The sequence below is a fragment of the Bos taurus genome, chromosome 27 (genome assembly GCF_002263795.3).
Source record: "Bos taurus isolate L1 Dominette 01449 registration number 42190680 breed Hereford chromosome 27, ARS-UCD2.0, whole genome shotgun sequence".
Classification (NCBI taxonomy): domain Eukaryota; kingdom Metazoa; phylum Chordata; class Mammalia; order Artiodactyla; family Bovidae; genus Bos; species Bos taurus.
In genome coordinates, this window is record NC_037354.1 from 30,669,283 (window position 1) to 30,676,767 (window position 7,485).

At 39.8% G+C, this 7,485-nt stretch overlaps 1 non-coding gene across 1 annotated transcript; it reads left to right on the top strand.

Annotated features, from left to right (window-relative positions):
• The first annotated feature begins 236 nt into the window (after window positions 1-236).
• On the top strand, window positions 237-373 carry LOC112444674 (small nucleolar RNA SNORA51). Its single transcript, XR_003033041.1, has one exon. It is a non-coding gene; the product is annotated as a small nucleolar RNA SNORA51 (small nucleolar RNA).
• Window positions 374-7,485: the final 7,112 nt, after the last annotated feature.

The following is a 7,485-nucleotide window of genomic DNA, read 5'->3' on the forward strand; positions in this document are numbered from 1 at the left end:
TCCTAACGTCCCTGTCAAGGCCTCTGAAGCTTCCCGAGGTCATGAAATGGATGTGTGAGAACTATCAGAAAAGTTCTAGGATGTCTGAAATTGGGCATTTTTTTTTTTGCCATCTTTTCCAGTATTTGCATTGTTTGAGCTTCAGTATTGAATATTATGTTGTAACAGTTTGTGTGTGTGTGTGTTTTAGCAGTAGTAGGAATCATTAATGTAAAATTATCTAAAATATTATCATCAGCCATCTTGTTGCTTACTGCAAGCTGTGTTCTTACACTGACCATATAGAAACAGGAGGCAGAGTAAACCCACCCCATGTACACTTCAGTCCAGGCAGGCCCTTTGCCTGGTCTGTATTGTGAATGGGGGGACATGGAATATAAATAAAAATAATATTAATAAATAAAAATAAAAGTAAAAATAATTTTTAAATAAAGTGAAAAATTTTTTTTAAATTAGCAGTGAATAAATGTATTTTTTAATGCTAAGAAAAATATAGAGAATTTCACCCTTTTAAGCATCTCCTGGATCTTTATTTTTTTAAAATGCCAAGAAAAGAAAAATGGCAGTGCTGAAAGCCAGAAACTTAGTAGAAAGAATCCAAACCTTTAATTACCCAAGCTAAATGGAATTTAGAAGCACATCGTGAATGATGAAGAATCTTCCTTTTTTTCTTGGGAAAAGAAATCTATTTTATATCACTAACAAGAGCCAGAATAACTTTTAAATCTAAAGTCTTGTGTAGGGCATCTACAAATAGATCAAAAGGCAGAGTCACTTCTGCGGTTGTTGTTTAGACACTAAGTTATGTCCAACTCTTTTGCGACCCCGTGGTCTGTAGCCCACCAGGCTCCTCTGTCCATGGGATTTCCCAGGCAAGGAGTGGGTTGCCATTTCCTTCAGAGGATCTTTCCAACCAAGGGATTGAACCTGGGTCTCCTGCATTGGCAGGTGGATTCTTTATCACTGAACCACCACTACCTACAAATATAAGTATAATCTCAGCATCTTTCTTCTGAAAGTCCAACTCATCCACTTTACCATATTGGAAGTATGAATTAAAACTTTCTTTATAGCAGAAGAAACCCATGTAATTGTATACCATAAAATTTATACACAATGAATATGTACTATCTAACTAAATTCTCAATTATTATTTTTTAAATTATAATACTGATCATGCTGCTGCTGCTGCTAAGTCACTTCAGTCATGTCCGACTCTGTGCGACCCCATAGACAGCAGCCCACCAGGCTCCCCTGTCCCTGGGATTCTCCAGGCAAGAATACCGCAGTGGGTTGCCATTCCCTTCTCCAATGCATGAAAGTGAAAAGTGAAAGTGAAGTCGCTCAGTCGTGTCTGACTCCCAGCGACCCCATGGACTGCAGCCCACCAGGCTCCTTCATCCATGGGATTTTCCAGGCAAGAGTACTGCAGTGGGGTGCCATTGCCTTCTCCAATACTGATCATAGTGAGTGAATATCAGAATACTATCACAAAGACCAGCTGAATATCATACTTGTATGAGAAGTAAACTTATTAAAAGTATAAAAGAGTTAGTAATATACTGCATACATATGATTATAATGTATACTGCTTCTATATCAGGAATTAGTAAACTAAACTTAAAGGCTAAATCCTGCCCCACTTCCTGTTTTTGTCAATAAAGTTTTATTGGAATACAGCCCTGTTCATTTGTTTACGTATTGTCTCTGGCTACTTTTATGCAAATGCAATGGAAAATTGAGTAGTTGCAGCAAAGATACTCCATCCTGCAAAGCCTAAAATATTTATTCTTTTACAGAAAAAGTTTGTCAATCCCTGATCTACATATTTTGTGGAATTGAGTTTCATTAAGGAGCTTTCCTGGATTTACTGCAGTGACAAATTCTGGAGTTAATTGATGAGCTATGATGTGCTTAGTCACTCAGTTGCGTCTGACTCTTTGTGACCCCATGGATTAGAGCCTGCCAGGCTTCTCCATCCATGGGGATTCTCCAGGGAAGAATACTGGAGTGGGTTGCCATGCGCTCCTCCAGGGAATCTTCCCAACCCAGGGATCGAACCCAGGTTTCCCACATTACAGGCAGGTTAATTACCGTCTGAGCCACCAGGGAAGCCCAAATGATGAGCAGGTAAATTTGTATTTTTGGATAAATTCTGTGATTCTATTTCAGTTCAATGTGATGAAACTAAGTACATGTATAGACATATATAAATCCTAGAAGTATACCTTAGAGTTATATAAACAGATGCATATATACAGGCAAGTGTTCATATAAACTCTCCAAAAGATTTAAAGTTGCTACCTTTGTCTTTCTAAGCCTCAATTTCCCCATTGGTAAAAGGATAATAGTAACTGTTACATTATTTCATCATCATCATCATCATGATACTCACACTCAGTCATGTCTGACTCTTTGCGACCCCATGGACTGCAGCCTGCAAGGCTCCTCTGTCCATGGGATTTTCCAGGAAAGAATACAGGAGTGGGTTGCAATTTCTTCCTCCAGGGGAACTTCCCCACCCAGGGATCAAACTGGAATCTCTTGAGGCTCCTTCATTGTCAGGCAGGTTCTTTATTGCATATTAGCAAAATAATGCCATAATGATTAAAGGAAATTAATGCTGAACGGAATGCCCAGCATAGAATAAGCACTTAATAAATGTAAGTTACTAATATTTTAGGTTGCTTTATTGACAGTCTTTACCCCCAAGGAAGCAGATCTGTCTCTGAGAGAAGGTATGTGATCTTTCTTATAGGGAAGATCAAAAGTCATTATCAGAATGCTTGTGTTGCCTTCTAGACCACTCATATATAAAACGAAACGATGTTCCTTATCAGTGGGCTGACAATCTGAACTCGATTCTTGTCAGAGCTTAATCCAGATTAGCTCTTCTTTGATGCATATAAAAAGAAAACTCAGAATGATTGGTTTGTACCAAGACAGAGTGCCTGAAGAATTATGGATGGGGGTTCGTGACATTGTACAGGAGGCAGGGATCGAGACCATCCTCAAGAAAAAGAAAGGCAATGGTTGTCTTTCAAAGACAAATGGTTGTCTGAGGAGACCTTATAAATAGCTGTGAAAAGAAGAGAAGTGAAAGGCAAAGGAGAAAAGGAAAGATACACCCATTTGAATGCAGAGTTCCAAAGAATAGCAAGAAGAGATAAGAAAGACTTCCTTGGTGATCAATGCAAGGAAATAGAAGAAAACAATAGAATGGGAAAGACTAGAGATCCCTTCAAGAAAATTAGAGATACCAAGGGAACATTTCACACAAAGATGGGCACAATAAAGGACAGAAATGGTATGGATCTAATAGAAGCAGAAGATATTAAGAAGAGGTGGTAAAAATACACAGAAGAACTGTACAAAAAAGATCTTCATGACCGAAATCATCACAATGGTGTGATCACTGACCTAAAGCCAGACATCCTGGAATGCGAAGTCAAGTGGACCTTAGGAAGCATCACTATGAACAAAGCTAGTGGAGGTGATGGAATTCCAGTTGAGCTCTTTCAAATCCTGAAAGATGATGCTGTTAAAATGTGGCACTCAATATACCAGCAAATTTGGAAAACTCAGCAGTGGCCACAGGACTGGAAAAGGTCAGTTTTGATTCCAATCCCAAAGAAAGGCAATGACAAAGAATGCTCAAACTACTGCACAATTGCACTCATCTCATATGCTAGCAAAGTAATGCTCAAAATTCTCCAAGCCAGGCTTCAACAGTATGTGAACCGTGAACTTCCAGATGTTCAATCTGGATTTAGAAAAGGCAGAGGAACCAGAGATCAAATTGCCAACATCTCTTGGATCATTGAAAAAGCAAGAGAATTCCAGAGAAACATCTATTTCTGCTTTATTGACTATGCCAAAGCCTTTGACTGTGTGGATCACAGCAAACTGTGGAAAATTCTTCAAGAGATAGGAATACCTGACCACCTTACCTGCCTCCTGAGAAACCTGTATGCAGGTCAGGAGGCAACAGTTAGAACTGGACATGAAACAACAGACTGGTTCCAAATCGGGAAAGGAGTCCGTCAAGGCCGTATATTGTCACCCTGCTTATTTAACTTCTATGCGGAGTACATCATGAGAAACAGAAGGGATGGATAAAGCACAAGCTGGAATCAAGATTGCCAGGAGAAATATCAATAACCTCAGATACGCAGATTACACCACCCTTATGACAGAAAGTGAAGAAGAACTAAAGAGCCTCTTGATGAAAGTGAAAGAGGAGAGTGAAAATGTTGGCTTAAAACTCAACACTCAGAAAACGAAGATCATGGCATCTGGTCCCATCACTTCATGGCAAATAGATCAAGAAACAATGGAAACAGTGACAGACTTTATTATTTGGGGCTCCAAAATCACTGCAGATGGTGATTGCAGTCTTGAATTTAAAAGACACATACTCCTTGGAAGAAAAGCTATGACCAACCTAAACAGCATATTAAAAAGCAGAGACATTACTTTGCTAACAAAGGTCTGTCTAGTCAAAGCTATGATTTTTCCAGTAGTCATGTATAGGTGTGAGTGTTGGACTATAAAGAAAGTTGAGTGCTGAAGAATGAACAGTTTTGAACTGTGGTGTTGGAGAAAACTCTTGAGAGTCCCTTGGACTGCAAGGAGATCCAACCAGTCCATCCTAAAGGCGATCAGTCCTGGGTGTTCATTTAAAGGACTGATGCTGAAACTGAAACTCCAATACTTTGGCCACCTGATGCAAAGAACTGACCCATTTGAAAAGACTCTGATGCTGGGAGGGATTGGGGGCAGGAGGAGAAGGGGATGACAGAGGATGAGACGGTTGGATGGCATCACCGGCTCAATGGACATGAGTTTGGGTAAACTCTGGGAGTTGGCGATGGACAGGGAGGCCTTCATTACTGCGTGCAGACTTTGTCTAGTTGCAACGAGCGAGGACTACTCTCCAGTTGCAGTGTGTGGGGTCCTCATTACAGTAGCTTCTCTTGCTGCGGAGTGCAGGCTCTGTGCAGGGTGCGAGGGCTTCAGTAGGTCTATCACGCAGGCTCAGTAGTTGTGGCCCATGGGCTTAGCTGTTCTGACGCATGTGGGATCTTAGTACCTGCACCAGGGATCAAACCCGTGTCCTCTGAATTGGTAGGTGAATTCTTAACCACTGGACCACTAGGGAGGTCCCTAATCATCCATTCTTATAGCCTTTTAAAAGTTTGTTTAGAAGCTGTCCCCTCCACTGCCGGAGTGGGGCGCTGCGCCGCGCGTTGGGGCCGGAAATTCCCGCGGCCTGAAAAAAAGAAAAAATAAAAAAAATTTAAAAAATAAAAATAAAAGTTTGTTTAGCATCAAGTTTGCTGATAAACAGAATACATCATCTAGGATATATTTCCTTCACTTGACATCAACTTATCAGGTGCCAGGGAAGACCTCTGGGGCATCACAAACACTAGCCTAGTCTACATGAAATTGCTCTGATTGAGTGATTTGTCCATCCACTGACATTTGGGGTCTGTTTCTTTTTTCCACCTCTTTCTCTCATCAGCTCCACCTGATTTTTGAATCACTGATGCCCAGTGATAATTTCTTGGCTCTAACTCTGGCTTCTCTCTTCTATGGCTTTTGTCATCTTCTGTATATCTCTTGATCTCAGCATTCAGCTCTGTTTTTCCTTCACTATGGGGAATGAATAAGATAAATTTGTTGCTTCTCCAGCAAAACCCTCCCCACCAGCTCCCACAGTCTTCATCCCTTTGGTGGTATCACACCAGATAGTATAAAATACTTTCACTGAGTTAAAAATCTCACCTTATGTCCTTATTTTTGTTTAGGATCACTATAAAAAAAAAGTCTATGTGAAGTACATTTTTGTACTTCTAGCCAATTTTCTTTTGAGGATTTGTCTGTTATTAATCAGGAACTCCAATGGGAAGATTTGTATTAGACTGTTTTGCACACAGTTTAATGCCAGACACACTCTCTCTTCTAAATAACTTAAGTGTGTGTTTTTTTTCAGACTATGAAGGCACTGTAACCTTTTCCTTTTATCTAACTACCTATCTGTTGGCTTAATAACTGGCTGCTCAGACTAAATATGACATTTGAATGTAATTACTGCCTAATCCAAGTTTCTATGCAAATTTTTGTTATTTTCTATGAAGTCACAAATCTCTTTTTGGTACTCAAGAGAAATATGAAAACAACCCCCCCCCATACATTTTTTAAAAATTTCTACATGCCATGATTTCTAAACAAAATCTGAGAATTAATTATTACATTTAAACTTTTAGTGAGGTGATAAAGGTGGATCTGGGTGTATCCAGATGGTGTTAGTGGTAAAGTCCCGACTGCCTATGCAAGAGTCATAAGAGACGTGGGTTCGATCTATGGGTCAGGAAGGTCCCCTTAAGGAGGGCCTGGCAACCCACTCCAGTATTCTTGCTGGGAGAATCCCATGGACAGAGGAGTGTGTCGGGCTATAGTCCATAGAGTTGCAAAGAGTTGGACATGACTGAAGCGACTTAGCATACACGCACAGGTGTATCAATGGCTATTAGCCATCTTGAATTTCCCTGGAATCTTAGTTCAGCATATTGTCCAAAACTTTGTCAGTAGGAGGAAAGGAAGTAAGCACCTTTAACAACAAGCTAAGAACCATATACAGAGTGGAGTTAGGTATTATTCAATACCATGGCTACTGAGTTAGTTCCTCAAGGAGAGGCAGCTTCATTTCACTGACCAGTAATCCCTGGAAACCATGGAATCTCTCAGTTTTGAGCAGACATTTTAATTGAGATATAAGTGATATATAACATTATATTAATTGCAGGTGTACAACATAATGTTTCAACATTTGTATGTATTATGAAGTGATCATCACAAAAACTTAACAGCCATTACCATACTTTGTTACAAAGTTTTTATTATGGTGACAACTTTTAAGATCTACTCTCTTAGCAACTTTCAAATATAAACACTATACAGATGTCCCTTTTATGAGCCATGGTTTTCTTTTCCCCTGCTTGTCTCCTACAGTCAACAGCAGTCCAAAAATAATAAATAGAAATTTCTAGAAACAATTCAAAAGTTTTAAATTGCTCACAGCACTGATAAAACCTCATGCCATCCAGCTAGTCACTTGGTAATCCTCTGGTTATCAGATTTACTGTCAAAGTACCACAGTGCTTAAGTTCAAGTACCCGTAATTTAATAAATAGCCTCCAAGTGCACGAGAGATGAGGCTGGCAATTTGAATATGCCAAAAAAGAAGTCATGGTGGAAGTTCAGCTTTGCTGTTGCACCTCAAACTGCAAAAGATACAGCTACAGAACATCATAAATTCTTAGTAAAGACAGTTGTTGTCATTGTAGTTCAGATGCTCAGTCATGTCTGACTCTTTGTGACCCCATGGGCTGCAGCACACCAGGCTCCTCTGTTCTCCATTATCTCCTGGATTTTGCTCAAATTCATGTCCATTGAGTTGGTGATGCCATCTTACCATCT